Raw genomic sequence first — 22,442 nt, forward strand, 5'->3', positions numbered from 1 at the left:
GAGTAACTAACTAGGAGAGATAGGCTTCGTGACGAGGATATCACGAGAAACAAATGTTTAAAACAAATGATAAGTTGTTATGAAGCACGGATATGTATAATACGGTTATTTGAAAATATTTTCAGATATTTTCACAACGATCAATTGATCTACAAATGAAGGAACGTAATCACATTACGTATTGTAACGAATCTAAAGCCGCCCCTGACCGATATGAAGTCCAGCGAGCAAACACATGACATCACCGCAAAAGGAATGCAGTAGGCAACCGCCGGTTAAACTCCAGTTGAGTACCGAAACAACTAGAAAATTCTAGAATGATCGTTACCGATATATAAGGTCGGCTTCTCGCCACAAGGGGGAGTGAAGTTCAGAAAGTGAGTCGAGCGGTTAAACAAGGATTTCAAATAGTGGAAATAAATTAAGCGTTAGTTGCTAAGCGTAGTTTGTGATAGTGAAATATTGTTGGAAATAAATTTGTTTGACAGTAAATTATTTAAATTTGTTACAATTGGTGTCAGAAGTGGGATTTGTAAAATAAATCTGTGAGCGCCAGGTGGACAATCTTTGTATTGCGGTGTAAATAAGACTTTTTTGTTCGCGCAGAGAGACTGGTGATTTCGTAGTGTTTCGCGAAGTGGACAGTACCGCACTGCGGAAACATAAACTGACAGACCTTTCTCGCGAAAAATAGGCTTGTGAAAGTAAATAAGTGTTTCGGACTCGATTAAAATAAGTGGACATATTCAGTCTTGTGGAAAATAGACAATAAAAAAGTGCCCCTAGTGGACTTGAAAGTCGCCGAATTGAAGCAAGAATTGGAGGAGCTAGATTGTTCTGGAAAGAAATCAGTACTCCAGAAGAGACTGTGGGATAAATTGACTGAATCAGGAAAATATCCCGAAACATATTTATTCAAAGAGTCTAGGGGTGATATGAGTTCAATAATGAGCAACAAAATTCAATAAGCTTTGAAGAGAAGCTTCTGGAAAATTCGAAAAGTTTGGAAGATAAATTTGTTTAAGTATTATGTCACAGTATTATGTAATGACAAGAGTGGAGAATAAACGTGGGAAACTCCTATATTGTACTACTATTTGTAATAGCATCGTACAATGTTATGGTCGATTTGCAGCGCATTTCCCCCAGTGGATCAAATATCGTGCAACACCCCAGAGGGACAATACTGCAAATAAACTCGAGTCACTTTCACTTATGATTCACGGATATAATAGTTTAAAAAATCAACTGAATTATTGGCATATTCCTTCAGTACTTTCGAGAAGATATGTCTGAGTCATACAAGTCATAGCAAGCTACGATAAGCTGATTTCAGCCTCCCTAGGTACTTTTCAAATTTGATTTTACAAGGTCTGTCAGAAAAATAAGATGATTTTTCATTTTTCTTAAAAAATATTTACTTATTCATCAATTTCTTTTTTGTCCCATCCAGAGTAGCCCCCCTCAAATATAATACACTTGTGCCAGAGTTTTTCCAATCCTCGATGCAATTCTGATATGCACTTTTTTGTATGTCCTTGAGCTCTCTAAGCGATTCAGTTTCATCTCCTCAATGGCGGTTTCCGAGTAAAAATGTACTACAGTGAATAACTGACACTGCCCGCGATTTCCAAGCGATTTCCTGGCAGTCCAGATTTTTGACTAGAGACTTCCCTTCTCGAATCGCAACTTCTCGTCAATAACCAACACTGTCGGGTCCCATTCGTTTACCCGGGTTTATCCTCTACTTGGTCGCCCTTGCCCTCCGAATGTCGCTCTGAGTCAAACGACCGGCCGGCTATAAGAAATCGCCGCTGTTAAAAATCGCAAAATCTGACATGTTCCCTTTGAATGCAAGGCTTGCCATAAAAATAAAAAAACCGCTCGAAAACCGCGCTGGGAAAAGCCGCTCGGAAATCGCGAAGTATGTCACCGGACTAAGGAGGCTTGTTTATTTTACCCAATAGATTCAAATGTGTGTGGTGTTACTTTGTTTGTTTGATGGACAGAGTTTAGTTACAGCTTGTCAAATCTAGGAAGCGACTTGTACATATCCCCACCTGCGTACACTACTGACAGAGAACGCATTATGATAGAAAAGGATGAAATCTACCGTGCGACTTGGTGCGCCTATTTGGGTTTTAGAATGTCCCGAGAGTTAAGCCCTCGCCGCAAGTAGCAATAAGGGTTGACAGAACACAGTGTCAGATGCTACAAATGCAATAAGCATATATACAGACGGCTCAAAAACCAAAAAAGACTCGGGATGTGGAGTTTACTCCTCGGTAGATAATAACATTATCCTGAGGTGGGTTAAAGGGCAAGACAGGAGTAAAGGTGATCGCATTGCTGACTCTTTAGCCAAGGAAATGGTTGGACTAAAAATTTTAGGATCCAGTAGCACCTACGGCCTGATAACTTCGACAATAACGGAACTAGCCAACGTCACACCCATGCTCCATCCCTAAAGAGATGAGATGGAATCAAAGGATGTAGTCTTGCCAGGATCACCTTAAGCGACTATGGGAAGCTGGCGCCGAAGAAATATCTGGCGATGACCAGAAAAACCAATTTGCACTAAGTCATGTTTATTTTGAAACATAAGGAGCAACCCTCGTAACGCAATTAATATAATTAAGAACTTTTTTATTGCAATCATAGTTAGAGTTTACTCTAGGTCATTTTATGATTTACGACTTGAGTAAATTTGGAACCCCGGCTTTCCCTTTCAGAAAAAATCATTAGTACACTATTGCAAATGTTTTAATTAATATATGTTTAATACATGAACTTTCTTCGATAAATAAAAGTAAAAATTGAGTAAAAGTACGACGATGGTAACGTAACAATGCCATACCAATTATTCATAACTTGTAACAATATAATTGAAGAGTACAGAATGTAAATTTGCATTTTATGTTTCCGCAATCACTAACCGCTAGAAGGTCAGTTATTCGGTTTATTTAACTATAATTTGGTCCCGCCGAATCTCTGTTTCAAGGTTGTGAAGGTGTGGTCCAAGTTTAAAATAACTAGTTACACAACGGATTCAATGTCCCCCGAAGCGTAGGGCAACACCGTAGATGGCACTGTAGCACTTTTAAGGCCGCGTTATGTCGATGAAGATAGGCCGAGACGGCATATGCTGGATATGCTGATAGCAAGTGCATTAGGGTCTCGGGCGCCTCGCGGCAGGCCCTGCACCTTGTGTCAGAAACCTCTATACCCATCACGCGACTGTGGTAGACTAAGGTGTTGAAGACACCGTCCTGGCAAGCCATGATAAACCCCTCAGTTTTCGACTTCAGCCCACTCGACCTGAGGAAAGAGAAAGTCAGGCGCTTTGATAAGCCAAGGTCTTCAATGTTATTGAAGAAGACACCATACATTGGCTTATTCTTGTGTTTCCGCAGAAGTGAGGTTATCTCTGCGGCTTTTATATGAACTTTTTGCTGAACGGGTCCAACTTGGTGACAGAGTTGTGGTCACCTCGTTCAGTGTCGAAAACTATATATATATATTTGTATTATATATATTTTTATTATATATAAAATATAGTAATTGTGATTCTTATATAATCAGAAATGATTATTGAATAATGAAATTAGTTAGCTCCCTAGCTATATTATTAAAAGGGAGCTGTTGGAAGCTAGGTTGCACTATATCTTTACTTGAACTGTAGTTAAAGAGAACCCAATCCGGGCTAGCCGTAGTCGAACGAATACCAAAAGTTTCGTCTGCTACTGCGGCAGACGGCATCAGTGATTTGAGTGGACCCAAAATATTGTTACTTATAAACTTTGCGAAGTCTGAGAAACCTCATTGCAGAAACCTGTAATAAGGTTCAGATGTTTTTATACGGCGACGGATCAATTCGAGAACTCAATCGCTATCTGAATGAAAAAGGTTGGGCGTGGCTAACACACTTGAATGTTTGAATGTTTCACTCAGAATTCATATTTTTCTAAAATATGTTTTGTTAATCCGTAATCCACCCTTCTAATTCAATAACAAATTAACTTCTCACCTTTATATATCTCCACAAAGATTTAGCATTATCGGCAGAACACGAGTGGACAGCCGGTAAATCACAATCTTCCGAGAAGAGAATAAAAAGCCACCAGTTCAATAATAATTATAGTGCTGTCTCCAGCGGAGATCTAACATACATCGTAGATGTCTGCAACACACATGTTCACTGCGTTATAAATAATATGGATCTAATTTCGACGATAACCGTGACATTATAATCCATGGCGTCGCGTCAGCTAATATATACAAGCACTGTTTCGCATGTCCTGAATTCACGCAACAGAAAGAAATGTTTCCAAACGCGGTCAATTTTGTGAACTTGACTTCGCTATTCAGTGCTCTGCGTGGAAATTGATATTGGCTCTCATTGTTCTAGGTACATAACAAAACGAAAACTTACTTGGCATTTCATTCCTTCGAAAGAAAAAATACGAATCTTCGTCCAGGAAATCGGTCATCTAAAAACTTTCTTACCGGAGCAACATGTGAGGAAGTGCTCCATCTTGCTATAAATGAAGCCGATCATCATTATGATTTTGGTCATTTTCAATTATTTCTGTTATGAGAGGATCAATTGTATCTTCAAGCATGTTCAGGTAGACCTCACCAGTTGAATTCCCAGGAATAAAAAGTGGCCCTACGATATGACTACCTAATATGCCACACCAGACATTGATTTTTTGAGGGTACTGGGTATGGACCTCTCGGAATAAGTGTGGGTTACTGTCATCCTAGTAACGGCAATTATGCCTATTCACAGCTCCATTCAAAAAAAATGTACTCTCATCGGAAAAGCACGTGTTGAATGATAGGTACGGATCATCAATTAGTAGCTGGCTCAGTTGTTCACAAAATTGCAGCCCTCTATCAGGATCATCTTCATTGAGTTCCTGTACTAATTTAATTTTGTACGGATGAAATTTATAGGCTTTTAATATCCGTATTATGGACGAACGGGAGACACCTGAGGCTGCAGCAAGCTGACGGGTACTTTGAGTATGATCCAATTCAACATGTCCCAAAACAGCGACTTCCACTGCTTCATTTCTGATCGGTTTCCGTGGCTGGTGTTTCACATTACAGTCAGATCCGGTATCGACAAACTTTTGGACTAACTTGGCAACGTACGAATCATTCACATTTTTCCCGGGATGACTGTTATTAAAGAGGCGAGCAGTAAGCCTAGCACAACTATTATGTTGATAATAAAGTTTAACAATTTCAACTCGTTCAGGAATGGAATAAACCATTTTTACAGTAAAGTTGAAATAATTTCAGAAGCAACCGAACTGAATCAATGAACGTTTGCCTAAATTATTTTTGTACACTTATCTGCTGTTGTTATTCGAACAAAAAAACGCACGAAAGAAATTGAGAAATGTAGTAGTGATAAAAATGCCGTTTTTCCGCATTTTCATTAACCCCAAAAATATCCAGTAAATGTTCTGGCTTTTTTATAACTATTTAAGTAAATACAACAAATTAGGTATCATTGGAAAGAGAATGTTGTGCCCTTTCAAATGATAAATCACTCGACCCCACTTTCCATTTAAAATTTTAGGGTTGTTACTCACCCTCGCTAAGGGGTTGAAGGCACAGGTAGAAAAATACATCTCAAAAGCAAAATTGACCTGTCCGAGCAATTTTGCGTTAAGTTACAAAAAAAGGAGAAAAGCAAGGTGCATACTTTTCGTTGGACCACTCGATATATATGAAGTTGATGATCCGTGTCTAGCGCATTCATCAGTTTTATCATAACCTGTGATTCCTGAAAGCCCTGGCACCCAGTACAAAGTTAATTTCTTCCTGTTTGCAAGTTCATTCAGTTCTTCATGGCATTCCCAGACCAGTTTTGATGTCACCTTCGGGTTTGTCACACAATTTTTGACAAAACCCAATAAAAAATACAAGCAAACTTTTGCTGTTAGAATATTTTGGACGACTGTTTAATGGTTTTTTGATATAATGTTACTGATTCAAATACAAATTACATTAATAATGATTGTTGTCAAAAGTGGTCAACAAGAACTTACTGAAAATGTTCATTTCTACTAGGTAATTAACAAGCCAAAATAATAGTGATAATATTGAAAGAGCTTTCTTTGTTATATAAATAACTGCATAAAAACATGCTCTTCTCATTGTGGAATTATGTTAAAAACGAAAAAACAAATCATTTGTTAACATGTACCTCAAGAATCAATATTTAAAATTCTCATAATTGTACTAACCACTAATAATACGTTTTTTTTCAATTTATCACAAAAGTCACACCGTTTCAGTACTTGAGATTATTTCAGAACAAATTCTACATAACAATGTATATTCCTCAACTGAAATATTACGAGTTACCTGAAGCAACTACTGTATAGCAGGTAGTTTATATTGACCTTAATTTATTACATTGGCTTTACCAAATTTCATCCAGTGTCTTCGAAAAATTAATCACAGATAGTGAGTATTTACCTCTCTACTCTCTACTGAGAACTTGAAATTTATATAATATAAGCGATATATATAAACGATATAAGCACATCTTCCCAACCCAAGAGGGCCGTTCAGAAAGTGAATCGAGCGGCTAAACAAGGAATTCAAATAGTGGAAATAAATTAAGCGTTAGTTGCTAAGTGTTGTAATAAATAAATTAGTTTGTGATTAGTGAATATTATTAGGAATAAATTTATTCAAGACAGTTGATTCTTTGATTTGCTACAATACTAAGCACTAATTTTGCGAATAAAATAATGTACCGACATACTGGGGTTTTAATATTATCAGATGAGTTCAAAATATAAAGAAGTATTTATTGTTGTATTATGAATACTATAACTCGTTACTTGATAAAAATAATAGCACTATCCATGTTCCCAATGAACAAATTTGACAAATAAAACAGACTATAATCCCAAAACGTCATCCATAGGAAATATAGTTTCATGATTCGTTTGTTGGAGTATTTAAGTAAAATTCACAATAAGAAGTATTACTGACAAGTTGGATAAATCCATTCTGAATTTTTCATTTAAACGTAGTAACATTTTTGGCGGAATTCAGTAATTTACCCTTCTCATACTATTTTTTTTCAGTTTTTTCATTCAGACAATATTAATATAAATGAAAAGAATGGAGACGGAGATTTCCTTTTTCATTCAGAATTTGTTTCCGTTAACTAGCGGTCGCCTGCAAAGTCGAAACTTGTGCGAGCTAGCAATTAACAAGGTTTTACTTTTCAATGTGTGATTCCCAGCAGGAATTGAACAATACACAGTGAAAATCGATCGTCCGGCCGCTGGGCTCGAAACACCGTTCCAGACAGCGGTCGATTGAACGAGTAGCTACCAGCTACCACCCCTGCACAGCGAAACAGAATTTTTATATATTTGTATTCAAAAATCCCAATAGTGAAAGCATGTCCGTCTAAAAAAAGTTTCGTAAAAATCATACCTAACAGGTCTCCCGTTCGTATTTCAGAAAAAGCACATCTTTTGTATACCATAAAACACTGTCTATTGTGGTTATTTTCATTGAGAGAATATTAACTTTGATTATCATCAAAACCACTCACACATGTTGTTTATAATTCAAATATGTGTGAATTAGCATAAGCATCACGTTCCATTGTATTTTAAGAATAGTGATGAGTTCAGCGTTAACTGACTCTGTAACCCCAGACAGATTTTTATCGTCTATTAAGAACTTCCTTTCGATACGTCCTACGCAAAACTTGAATTTTCATCATAATTATATGAGTACCTACCCATGTGAGGATTAGACGAAAAAAATTGTCGAAAGATGACGACAATTCCCCTCAATTCTCTCTGCTGTCTGTCACCACTAGTATTTTTTTAACCAAGGAGTTTGATTTGTTCTAGTTTTATTCCAACACCAAACCGTTATTTCAACACCTCGACACGTGTTTCGATCACCAAGTGTCGAGGTGTTGAAATAACGGTTTGGTGTTGGGAAAAAGCAGCCTGTGCTACCATCCAGATGTTCAATGTTTGTTTGGCAGAGCCAAACAGGCAGAGTCAATGACAGATTCTAGTCCGATGAAGTTGCTTACAGCACCCTTCTTTGCAAGGGGATCAGCAGCTTTACTGCCTTACAAGCCAGTATGGCCAGGAATCCTTATTTGAGGAATGGTAATTACATGTAGGTACTACTATACAGGGCTTTTCATGATGAGCGTTAATTAGCCGTTTCTGGCAAACTATTCAACGGATCAATCTGAAAATTCCACAGTATGCATAAGTCAATATGACCTACACGCCTAAAATATTTTAGACGAAGCGGCGTTGTCGCTTCTACTATAAAGTAGCGGCTTCTTTGATTGTTCAAATGAAACACCCCGTATATAATATCATATTATGGTTCATTATCACTTTGTCAACAAATTCATATACTATTTCCCTATACCTATCTATACCGTTTAGAAGATATAAATTAATTTCGATATTTTTTTTACCAAACATGAACTTTTATAAATGCTGATAATCTTGAACTCTCTTGCACTAAAACGATCAAATTTGAAATGGAGTAGAGTGAGGATCTTCACTCCGAGTCATATTTTCATTTGTCTCATACAGGGTCTTCAAAAAATGCAGATACTTTGATCTCATGAAAAAATGAGTGGAACTCAATTTTTTCAAATGAAACACCCTGTATATTTCAATATTTTTGAGCTCTACATCCAATTTTAGATTAACTTTGTTCAGATAATACTATTTCTATTTTGAACCGTTTTCGAGATAAACTGTTTCAAACGGAAATTGACATGGTTTCCTTGTTCATCACTCATTTTTGTAAAACAGATTTCGTTTGATGTTTCTCAATTAGTCACAGATAATACAATGAAAAGATAATTATTAAAATACTCCTCAACCATCGAATGAAACCTCTCTTCAAACAATAGTTTTATTAACGCTGAAACACGAACTGAAAATAATAAACCCATAAATTAATGAGTTAATTTAATCGTCAGTGTATTTCAGAATATGTTCAAACATATCTCCACCTCTACTTAAACAAACATGTAATCTCTTCAAAAGATTGTCATGTGTAGCGCTTCTGATCAAGTCTGGAGTCAAACTATTGAAAGCAGTTGTAACTCTCGATTTCATATCTTCCATTGTTGTTATTGGAGTAGAGTAAACCATATTTTCAATGAAACCCCACACGAAATAATCTAATGGATTGCCATCTGGTGTTCTAGGAGGCCAACGAAAAGGTCCATTATTACCAATCCATCTGTCTTCGAAGATTTTGGTTGAAGCTTCGATGACTGAATGAGAATTATGGGGTGGAGCACCATCCATTTGGTACCATACACGTTCTCTTCCTGGTCTATTATTTAAAATCATTTGAATTCCATTCCTCAGTAAATCTTCATATTTTTATGCATTCAACTTATGGATTTTCTGGCGCCCAATAATGACTGTTGTGTCTATTGAAAACTCAATTTTTTGTGAACTTGGCCTCATCTATCCACATGATATTGTCAAGGAAATGTTCATCCTTTCGAGTCTTGACAAGTAACCATTCAAAGAATTCCACTCTACGAGGTGAATCAGTCTCTTTCAAATGTTGGACACAGTAGAACTTATAGGGATCTGTTCATCCATCGTTGTTCATCATTCCATTTGATTCAATAACGCTGTAAGCTCTCCTTTCTGCAATCCAATTTCGCTCTAAATAGTTTTGAGATCTTGCATGTCCTTTTCAAGCATTCGTCTGAGGAAAACCCTCATCTTTTAAAGTACTTTCAAATCTTCCATTGTCTGTCCTGTCACGGTCGCCATTAATGTAAGAAATGGAAAAACTTGAGTGTGATACGAATGCAAAATATACTATTTATTAACTTTTATGATAACTTGACAATTCAAAAATTAATTGCTACGATTCTAAAAAGTCTCTGCCACAACAACTTATTCACATGACAACCGTTCCGATGAAAATCTGTATAGAGGACGAACAATTTTCATTTCCAACACTCATCGATTTTTTTTCTGTAGGTGTTTACGACCACATTTGATCTAGAAAGTTTGTGTACTTACATGGATATAATTTTTTCATTGCATTAGATTAGGTAGTATTGATAAGTACTTGATTGTCTGAAGACAATAACAGTCCAATATGATCAAATTCACGAGCAAAGAAATTTAGAAACAAATATAACTACAAGGAATTCATTATCCACACAGCCAAATGAAATTTAACAATGAATATTCATATAATAGAAATGTTATTTTTTCCGCTGTAATTCCTAATCGTAACTAAATGATAATAGTCTGCATGAGATATAATTTGTGAACTGGATTAGACCACTAATTCAAAATAGACATACCAGCGAATTACCTTCAGTCAATCGTTAGAAAATGTGAGAAAACCGCTAATTAACATATTCAAATTGAAAGTAAAAAAACACTCAAACAAAGAGCTACAACTAATTAATTTATACGCTACATTACATTTGACCATTATCCATTAATAGGGGATATAAGTCAGCTTCACTTGTGAATTGAGTTTTTATTAAGTACATATACATGGTATGCTAACTGATGTATTTGGAAGTGTTTGACAATGTTTCATTGTGAATTTAACTAGTTCGGACTTCCATTGTCTAAGTCTAACATGACTTGAAATCTATGAAAGAACAAATAAAATTAAAATGAATAGCTGAAAATGTCAATTATATTGAGCAATAGAGTGTGAAGTGAAATTCCAAAAAAAAATAAGCAAGAAATTGAACAAACAAAATAGAAATTGAAAAAGATTTTAAAACAAGTTACTTCGCGACGTTTCGATTGTTAATATCCACAATCGCCTTCATCACAAAATTTAGAGCTCGGTTACAAAAGAAAAAGACAAAAGTGATAAAATTTAAAAGGACAGCAGGTTAACACGGTGTTAGTTACATTTTCCGAGTAAAAATTACTCTGTGAGAAGATAGTCAAACTACTTACATCATTTTTATCCCAATTTAACTCATTTCAATTTGAAACATTGAAAGTTATTTCAATAAATGAATTCCATCAGTGAAATCTTCTTCACCAATTAGTTACCTATTTACTCGTATCTTTATCTGGTAGTGAAAAAAACATACTTCATCAAACCTGTACACCTACTAATCATTAATATAGGTACTCGTATTATCACAAGGAATGAAATTTTCTTTCAGAACAATGAAGTCTAATGGAAGATTTTTTAATGATGATTGGATCATTCGGTTAAAGTGTCCACAATGTGGTGACTATGAAACTTGTTGAAAAACATTGAATAGATCCACATAGAAAGTAGTACAAAAAATCAGTAATAGTTTCAGAAACAGAAGGAATAGTTACCGCACATAAAAGCGTATACCGTTACCATACTCATCATGTATGTCAAGTTAAGCAGTAGAAAATGCAAAGTGAATAAAATGCGGTGACATTGCGAAATCATGCATACGTTTGATATGGTTTATATTTTTTGAATCAGGTTTATAAGGGAATTGCAAAGCTCATAACGCGGGTCATATCTACTTAAAATGTTATGTCAAATTATCAGTTTATCAAAAATAGTAATACACGTAGCAATTCCGGAAAATACCTCCAGGACTTCCATAATTATTTTTTGGCGGTTTGCGTGCGCTATTTTTTCGAGAACCATGTAGAATAACAAATCAATGATACACATTTCTTTATTATACAGTGCATTTCTTTAATGTCCCCCCTTTTATTTTTTGAACGGGTCAACTCAAAAACTTGAAATTTGGGATAATGAAATTAATGCATGAATACTTCATTTTGAAGTCGGTCGGTAGCCAAGCGGTTCGGCGTGGGTGCTTTATTCACTCACTCGAATTGACTGCCGTGTTGGTCGGTGGTTCAAGCCCTAGTCTGAACGATCGATCTTCACTTGCTATCGTCCAACCTGTGTTCGGAATCACACGTTAAAAGGTAAGACCTCGTTAATCCTTAGCTCGCACAAGTTTCGACTTCTGAGGGTTGTCGTTCGTAGGGGTGCGACAGCTGGTTAACGGAAAAACGGATTTTAAACAGATTTTGAAGTAAAATTGACAGATGAAACTTTCAAGATGGCAACTGGGCGCCATCTGGGAAAGAATTAAATGGAAAGGAAGGTCTTGTGACACATCACTTTGGAGCTCCTGACGAATACTTCACAACCCTAGAATATGAAGTCAATATCTTCACCTACTACAAAATGGCGGAACATTTAATAATTTCCTGAAGAAAAACACATTAATATCGATATTTCTAGAAATATTCCTTTTTATCTGCCATATGGCAATTCCAACAACCCGATAAGGTATGTTAAGTTATTTTTTGTTTATAAAAACAACAAAAAATGTCAGTACGACAATGAACATCATTGTTCAGTTAGAATATTCTCATTCAGTTTTCGGTTTTACTAGTAGAAAAGTACCACGTCAACAATCTCTAAAATGGTCAATTCTCGTCCATTGGAAAAAAATTTGAAGCGATTTTTATTTACGGAGCGACGCGTAACTTTCACGAGACCGAAATGATTTTCAATGAACGTTTTCCGAATCGTCCTATCTGTAGAAAATATTTGAGGTAACTTCTATCCATATTCACAACTACCGTTAGTGGACATAACAAAAATCCCCCAGGTCATCCGTCCATTCCGGAAGAACAGCAAGTGCAAATAATTGGTGAGACGGTAGTAAATTCTGAACAGTCTACTTATTCCGTCGCGAATGTTTGTTAGTTAGATAGATAGATAGATTTATTGATCCTTTTTGCTACATAATGTGTAGATGGGATAAGTCATAAATGTAGTTATAAACATGCATACATATAAACATACAAAGGTATAAACAAACATATAAATAAAATTCTGTCCAGGCATCATATAAAATCCTATGTAATAATATCAATAATATATATATATATATATATATATATATATATATATATATATATATATATATATATATATATATATATATATATATATATATATATATATATATATATATATATATAAGTCCAAATAAGATGTGGTACAAATATATTATTTAAATATAAATAGAAAAAAAAGGAAAAATATGAATTACCAGCTTGCTTAGAAACAATAAACAAGGACATTTTGAAATAAAGTTTTCAAAAGAAATACGATCGCTCATTGCTTACTTCAAGTGTAAATTCGCCTACTTTTCTTATAAATAACGTTTCAATATATATTCAATAGATATTCAATCTGTTTCAAACGAAACAGATTGAATATCTTCAAAACACATATGATCCAAGGTTTTTTATTATACCAATACATAGGCGTAGTAGGTCAATTGTTATTCCAAAGGTACGAATGTCATCAAATAACTTCAGAAATGCTCAAAAACGTCAGACGGCGTTCCGAGAATAACTTAAACCCATTTATGGCAGTTCATGGCGAACACTTTGAAAATCTACTGTGAATTAAAGTAGTTTGCGATGATTGGATTATATAATTTTTTTATTGTTGTTCTTTTTTCGTGAATTGTTCACATTACCCTTCAAATAAAATGTGAAATGAAAAACGAAACAGTTGTTTTTCCTGCAATAGAGCGCCGAAATGAAAAGTTAAGTAGCAAACACTCACATGTCTGAATTCCTTATATTACCTTTTCAATGATGTGTCACACTTAGTACTTTCCCTAATCTAAGTGTATGAGTGACCAAGGGGTGGGGAGAGAAGTATGACAGTTGAGGAAACGATAGGATTTGTCCCCCTTGGATTTAAAATTGACGTTTGTTTGCATTATGTTCACAACACATGTGTTTTTAAGAATTCGTTTTCAGTGTCGGGTTGAATCGAACCATAATCACAAATTTCGTCCGCCATTTTGGAGCCACCATCTTGATTTTTTGCATTGAAAAACAATTCATAATTTCCGACCCTGAAAACCGCCACTTATCAATTTTGAATCAAATCGGACCTTAATTGCAAATCTTGTTCGCCATTGTGAAGCCGCCATCTTGTTTTTGCCCTTAGAAAAACTCCATAATGCATTGTCACCGAATTTATGTCAATTTAGCTTGCGAATGAAGTATCGTAATTTGGAATTCCCGCAAGAAGGCGCCAAAATCGAAAGTTAGGTAGCTAAAATTGACAACGATGTGTCACACTTACTATTTTCCCTATTCAAATTGTTTGGGTGATAGTCACCGAGGGGTGGGAGAAGAAAAATGACAGTTGAGGTTATGATAGGTAGATGTCCCCCTTGGATTAAAAACGTGTTTTTGGATTTTTTTAGAACACATGTGTTTTGAAGATGTTCGATATGTCTCCTTTTAGGTGCCCCACCCTGTATATTCAAAACGTTGTTTTCCATCCATTGTTGTTTTCATTTTCTTTGATGATCCAGGCTGCGGTTCAGGATCTTCGAATTCATTTTCTTCGATTAATTTAGATACCTATTTCCATGATATTACTGCAAGTTTCACCAGAATATAGAGGCACTCTGTAAAGCATTTGAGGCCTACTTTTCGGCAACCACATATGCTTCCTCAGTTTCAGAAAATTAATTTCAGAAGTTCGGGGGGTGCTGGAGGCTTGAAAGTTTGGAATGGTATCAAAATTTTTCCATGCTTTCATGTTTCAAGGAGTTTGCAAATGTGGAATTGGTCTTTCTATTTGAAAAACTACTTCTATGCCATTTAATTCTTTGGAAAAAATAAAAATAAGTTATTAGTCGGCATTTTCATATCACTTAATTGAATACCGGTATGAAAACAATTTCAAACCAACGGGGGGTTCTAGCCTCCCCGGATCCGCCAATGGCTTATACTAACCCCCTACACATAAAAAAATGAAATTCCGTCCTCTGAAAAACGCACGCTTAGGGCTAATGTATCATTTCAATGGACTACGACTTTAGGAACCAATTCATGATTTTGTTTTTTCTAAGCATTTTAATGATAATACTTCAAAATAAAGTCTCTAACAGTCAAATATCATTCATCCACTCACAAAAATTCCGGCTATAACTCTGAAATCGATCCAACCCCACCTTTTCGTCATTATTTCAGTGGCTGAAGGGCAGTGAACCGAATGAAAATATAAAATTTTCAATAGAGCTATCCTTCCTACCCCCGTACGAAAAGCTATCGCAACAAACGATTATAAACCTGGCGCCCCTTTTGTATTAACACTCCTCTCACGTCTGCATACCTGTTCTACCCATTTCCTGAACATTTATAATGACAATCGATTGATGAATCATAAGGTGATTCACTTTTTAGGATGGACTTATACTTATCTGAGCGCTTAGTTTCATTTAGAAGCTATAGTGACAATAAATGATAGGACAGACAATAAAGAACAATGCCATTGTTTATTCGGTTCGGTTTGATAAATCTCTAGGTAGATACAGAGTGGCCAATGAATAAATGTCACGTGTTACACCTGTCTATTAAAATTATTCGTCCTACTGGCAATGGACTGGAACTTTGTTTGATTTCCACTAAACAGGCCTGAGATCACTGTGCTACGTAACACATAGTGTTTCTTAAATATATCAATTAACGAGGTCATAATCTAGGTTAGGTTAAGTCCAAAGTGTGTGGGTCTATTCGACCCTCCACCGTAACCCATAAGGGTTTATTGCGGCTCACACCTAGTCAGACTCGACCAAATAAACCCAGCTTCTTACCGAAGCCGATTAGTTTGTATGGTGAGTGGTCTTTCAGGTCCGATGGTAAAAGTACGGCTCTGCCGAACTCTAAAAACCTTACTCGGTTCCCAGCGGGGCAGACACAAAGTATGTGCCCAAACAGAGACGACACAGACTGTCTTCCAACAGTCCGTATCTGCATACGATAATTCAAATGACAGTGACCTGTGATAATGCCTGTTAGACATCGTAGTTCATCCCTACTGTAGTCCAACAACTGTTTGGTATCAAGCTTCGAAGGGTGAATAAACGCCTTGCAGTGGGCCAATCCTGGAAGATTCTGCCAGAAGTCCATGAACCTTCTTGCCATCCAGGTGTTCAATCTTTGTTTGCCAAAGCCTGAAGCGTTCTGGACCGATGAAGCTGCTTGCAGCACCCTCCTTTGCAAGGGATTCAGCAACCTCATTGCCTTCCAGGCCAGTATGGCCAGGAATCCAGACCGGAGACAATATGTTAAGTATTTCTATTGGGGAGAGTCGTTTTTGGCAAACTGCTACCAATTTATACGTTGCTCGGTAGGAGCCAAGAGCTTTCAACGCCGGTTGACTGTCCGAGAATATTTTTATTGACTTGTGTATGAGGTTGGATTCTTCCAATATCTCAGCACCCAATTCAGTCTGCGACTGAAAACACCTGCAACGGAACCGGAAGGGATTTTGATCCATCTGTGAACCAACTATCTGCTCTTAATATTTCCTTCTCCCGGAGGATCCAGTCCTCTCTACTCGGGAACAGTATAAGGCAGTTTGTAGTTGACAGTTGGAGGCATAAAGTCAGAGGTGATTTCCAGAATGCTGTGACTTCCAGTGTCAACCAACAGTCTGTGGCACTCTGCATTAAATTGATTTGTGCAATTGGCAATGTGCACACGTCTTTATACAGTCCATCTAGGCTCTCTCTCCAGAAAAATGTGGAGAGGAAGTAGATCTAGAAGGATCTCCATAGCCGCTGACGGTGTAGTACTGATGGCACAACTAATGGCCAGACAAGCCTGTCTCTGTAAGCCAGAGTGCTTCTCTTGGGCCGTTTATTGTAAATCCTTCGGCCACCAAGCAATTGCACCTTACGTGATCATTGGTCTGACAATCATCACATAAATCCAATGGATTTGTTTGGGAGTTAAACCCCAAGTTTCATCATGAATCCTTCGACATGTCCATAGGGACAGTCTGGCTTTGTGTAAAACTTTTTCCAAATGAGCGTTCGAGGTAAGTTTTTTATCATTATGATCATAATTATTACTTAATTAATGATTAAAAGATCAACATTATTTCTACGATCATGTGAGGAAATATTCAATTTTATCTAGCCAATGAGCATTTGTAATTGCACATGGTTATGATTCATGTTCTACCAAGCAATGGTTTGCAAATTCTGAACGCAATGGTAACCACAAGATTAGCAATATATGACAGTTTAGCTGATAGCATTTGACTGTTCAAGAAAGTTACATGAGCTAGGTTTTGGGAAAATTTGGAATACGTATAGGTGTCAGGCAGAAGCCAATATGTAAACATCACCAATGTAACTGAGGGTAACAAAAGAACAATCATCTTTCAACGGATACATCTATCACTCGGAGTACCACAAGGTTCACTCTTAGAATCTGTGTGTATGTATATATATATATATATATATATATATATATATATATATATATATATATATATATATATATATATATATATATATATATATATATATATGGTAACATTGAAGCAAAATTGTAAAACAATAGATAAAAAGTACTTACTACCTGTGCATTGGTTGAACATGTCATCAACACAAAACACACAATGAATTACACCGAAGTTAGAGTATTGTGTACTAAAAGTAACTTACAGAAACGGCTGTTTAAAGAAATGTTCTTTATCAAAAGGAATACAAACAACATGAACAAAAAGACTGAGATTAACAACCTCAGTAATATTTATAATTACATCTTGAAATTGGTACTGATTCCCCCAGGTTCCCAAAGTAACAGATAGTGTGTGAGTTTGGAAGCAGTGCTGAGTCTTGTTATTCTCTTCTTTTATGAGTACTTGGCAGCACTATATCCATATTCAGATACTTTTTGAAACTGCTAGTGTCAACATTGTAGTTGGTGTGCCTTTTGGTAATCCTGTTTTGGTTATACTGTCAATTTTCAAATTTCAAACTTCAAATGTCATAATATCAATTATCAATTTGCAAATATTTCCTGTTTCCTTTCTTTCTAGTTGCTACCACGCCACTAGTAAGTGCCATGCATGGCCGTTAAAATAAAATTTCAAATTTCAAATCCTCTAAATGTTACTTCTGAATAAGTTTTATATATATTTTTTCTTTAAACCATAAAAAATTTAATGTGTGACACTTTTCTACATAATGAAAAGTACTAATTTTGTGTTTATCAGTGAAACGTTGGACTTTTTACTATAACCTCGAGTTAGTAAGTACTTTTTATCTATTGTTTTACAATTTTGCTTCAATATTATCAATTTATTGTAGATGTCTTGATAAAGGGAATAAACATTCTCGAAAGCTCGACTATATAACAAAGAGTATTCTTTAAACAACAGCCCAGCAATTTTGCAATTTTGACTGCATCCCCAACATTATTTCGTATTTCTCCTATATATATATATATATATATATATATATATATATATATATATATATATATATATATATTTTATATATATATATATTATATATATATATATTATATATATATATATATATATATATATATATATATATAAAGTTGACGAATCTGTTCCTGATGGAAAGTGCGTGAAATTTGCTGATGATGTAGGCACGATTATAAGAGGCTCCGGCCAAACTAGTATACAACGGAGATGCGAACATATAATGATATCCTTGAACTGGTGGTTTCTCTAGTAACGCGCTTGTTTTTAATTCAGATAAAACAGTACTTATACAATTTTGTAGTCATCAAAAAAGTGTAGACCCACTATATATTGATGTGGATAATCATCCGCTTCCATTGTCGAAAAATACAAAGTTTTTAGGTGTTGAGATTGACAAAAACCTGAATTTTAACGCACTTTGCGATGGACTTATACCAAAATTGCATTCTCTAACATTTGAGCTACGAAATATTAGCTATATTGTCAGTATAGATCAGTGGAGTCGGGGTTGCGCTATGTGTCGTTTCTGGAGTTGGTCAACTAACGCACATGAAAAAAACATCATCAGAAGTTTCACTGGTATAAGTTACATAGAGTCCTGTAAACCTTTCTTCAAGAAATTATAAATACTGACTCTTTACCAAGCTTGTACATGATGAAAATTTGTGTCTACGTTTTTTAAAACGAGAATTGATTTTCTTTTATAGGCTCTACTCATATAATTAACACTAATTCCCGTTAGCTCGATAGCAGATCGCTCTCAAAGGTCCTAGTGTTGCAGGTTCTCGTTTGTTTGACGTTTTACCAACAGAAATGAAAGGAAGTAAAACATTAGAGAGGTTTAAAACAAAAATTGAGAATGATTCGGTTTTTAATGCGTTTGACAGCGTTAATGGTTATTGACGTAAGTGTATATGTGGCGTATCCGTGTGTTTAGCTTTTGTGTAGCGATCCGTATCTGTATCTTTGTAATTTAGCTTTTACTGACTATTCCTAATACAATTACTTATAAAATTGTCAAACAGGAAAATATAGGATTCGATTTTATTTGAGAATTTGACCCTGTACATATGAATCGTACTTTGCCATTAAATTTTGCAATTTCTGTTTTTACTTTATAATAACCCACATTATGTAACACATTTTTCATTGAGCCCACATTCATTACAAACTGGGATACAAGATATAGTGGTCATAATGAAAAAAAAATGAAAAAGTAGAGTTTCACTATATAGACACCACCATCAACTTAATATATCTTTTCAGTTCCTTTGATTTGCTCATCTACCCGCAATTTCACTTAGGACGTGAGTAGTTTTGAAAACGGTTACGGAATAAAAAACTACAAACAACTCTCATGAAGAAAACGAAGTTTTATGTACATAATAATGAACAGCACAACAATATGAGTGCATGATGTAGAACAACAATCATTAATTTGTAAGAAACTTTCTCCAATGAGAGAAATAGTGAATTTCATAGATACGTATAATGGATTAATTCCTTATGCAATTACATTTCGTGCAAATCAAAATGTATTTGTAATATAATAAAGACGGTATTAATTGAAAAAGAATTATAATATGAATAACTCGTTTTGATTTGTTTATGGCTCCCCATTGATATCTTTGAACGTGGATGTTTCTTCAATTGTTATTATACTACTTGGTGAAAAAATATTGAGAATGGAAGGCAATAAAAATATAAAAAAAGATTTCCAATTGAAGATAATTTCGCTAATAATTAATCAGTTCTTTTGAACAAAAATCAAACAATAACGTTTGAGTTTCATTAATAAATATCAAATATTGCATTGCAAATGCAGTTTGAAGTACAACAAAGAAATAAATTCAGCGACTCAATTTTACGATACATTCAACTCTTTCATCTGGAGAACTACGATATTATGGAATAAACTTCCTAAGAACGTTTTTCCAAATGAATTTAATCTCCAGCGATCCAAATCCAACGTAAATCGTAACTTTCGCACAGGCACCTTGAGGATTTTCCTGTAGTGCTTGTGTTTTGTCCTTAAAAAAAATAGTAATAATGCTCAGGGCACATGAATCGCGGACCCGATGATCACTCACCTCACGGTGTGAGGAGTGGTCGTTGGTTGATAATGCTGGCGCGCCCTCCTGAATGTATCGGGGCTTCACGAGTTGGGCCTGGCCAGCGCAAAATTGGTTTGAAAAAAACAAACAAACAAACAACTTTACTTCAAATGGTGGATTAAGGAAACCTTCACCCCGAGACAGAAGGATTCGCACTAGCTATAAGAGGTTTCCTCAAAAAATACGGCGAATTTTCTTGTTTTTATTTAAAAAAATATTTATTCATTCATCAATTTCTATTTTGTCCTCAAAAGTCGCAAAACGCCGTCCTTCCATGGGTATCTTCGATCTTAGGAACTGAAAAAAGTCGGAGGGAGCCAAGTCTGGTGAATATGGTGACTGAGGCATTATTACGGTGTTGTTGCTTTTTATGCTTCTCACCAACAAACAAAACATGCTAAACAGTTGAAACTGTGAATATATGTTCGAGAGGAGTGTGCCAACATAAAAAAATAAAACAATCGCTAATCGAACGTAGGTAGCCCGCGAAATTTGAACATTTACCTTTGTTTGAAGGTGATTGACAATGTTTCATGATGAATTTCACTAGTTCTGACTTCCATTGTCTACTATATAAAATGATTTGAAATCCCTGGAACCACTAAAAAAGAAGAATTAAAAATTAATAGCTGAAAATAACAATTATATTAAGCAAAATAAACCTGAAATGAAATAATACTGAAATAAAATACAAGTAAAATAGAACAATTGAACAAAAATAAATAAAAATAAAGAAATGAAAAAAGAAGAAAATAAAAATAAAAAGTTGAGAGATTCCAAGTCACGTTAGTTCACGACGTTTCGATTGTTAGTATCTACAATCGTCTTCGGGTGATGACTGGACTGATTCCTCCGAGGGATGAGTATTTATAGGTCGTTCGAGTACTTTCACTTATCCCCGCTTTCCATTTTTCGCTTCACTGGTTCCGTGGGAGATGACCGTTTGGCGGGAATTGGCCATTTTTCGCTTGATGATGGGTTTCCATATGTTGCGTATTTCTACGCTGGCTTGGCTGAATACGTTGTTGGACAACAAGTAAGCGGCTTCCTTGAATTTTCTCCTAAACTAATGTTCCTCTCTGTGCAAGATATCAGCTTGGGACCACTCGATGTTGTGTTGATGAGTCCAAACATGGTCTGCTATTCCTGATTTGCTGGTTTCCCCTCGCTGTGTGTGTTTCTTGTGTTCGGCAATGCGAACATTCAATGGCCTCTTAGTTTCACCAATAAAGGATTTTCCGCACTCACATGGTATCCGGTAAATGCAATTCTTGGAATCGCAGTCCGCGTTTGGTGGCCTGGTTTTCATGAGGCTGCTACGGATAGTGTTGCCGGATCTGAAACAGGTTCTGATGTTGTACTTGGAACCAATACTTCTTATCCTCTCCGATAATCCTCTGATGTAGGGAAGTGCAAGCACTGGTTGTGACGGCTTCTCTTCCTTGCGAGGCTCCTGCTGTCTTTTAGCCAAGGTCTTTTCTACCATCGCTTTGGAGTAGCCATTCCGTTGAAGATCATTTTTGATGATGTCTAGTTCCTTCTCGAGACCTTCTTTCGTGTTACAGAGCCTGAAAGCACGGTCTAATAAAGTCTTGATGATTCCTCTTTTAGTTGATTGATGGTGGTTGGATTCGTGGTTCACGTATGAGTGGGTTTTCGGTATATAGATGTTTCCCACTTAGTGTCGGTCCTCTTCACCATCTAAGAATGGCAATTCATTGTGGATTTCCTTGTCCATTGTGAAAGTTATGGAAGGTCTCACGCTGTTGATGTGTTTCAGGAAGGCGTCTAGTTCAGTTTTATTTCACTATTATTTCATTTCAGGTTTATTTTGCTTAATATAATTGTTATTTTCAGCTATTCATTTTCAATTCTTCTTTTTTAGTGGTTCCAGGGATTTCAAATCATTTTATATAGTAGGCAATGAAAGACCGAACTAGTGAAATTCAACATTTACCTTATTTTTTTGAAGAGTATGCGTACATA

At 35.7% G+C, this 22,442-nt stretch overlaps 1 protein-coding gene across 2 annotated transcripts in view; it reads right to left on the reverse strand.

Annotated features, from left to right (window-relative positions):
* The window catches only part of LOC111508741 (SH2 domain-containing protein 4A), a 75,827-nt gene that overhangs the window by 25,552 nt on the left and 27,833 nt on the right, over window positions 1–22,442 (reverse strand). The window contains exon 1 of one of the 2 annotated variants that reach the window (XM_074171403.1): window positions 4,028–4,212. The exons of the other annotated variant lie outside the window; for it this stretch is intronic. The gene's annotated coding sequence lies outside the window, so the exon portion shown is untranslated. Of the gene's footprint in view, window positions 1–4,027; window positions 4,213–22,442 lie in introns of those variants that run through there. 2 annotated transcript variants of the gene reach the window in all.

The sequence above is a fragment of the Leptinotarsa decemlineata genome, unplaced genomic scaffold (assembly GCF_025532065.1).
Source record: "Leptinotarsa decemlineata unplaced genomic scaffold, Ldec_3_MD MMD2_tig00000010_RagTag_RagTag, whole genome shotgun sequence".
In the NCBI taxonomy this organism is placed as follows: domain Eukaryota; kingdom Metazoa; phylum Arthropoda; class Insecta; order Coleoptera; family Chrysomelidae; genus Leptinotarsa; species Leptinotarsa decemlineata.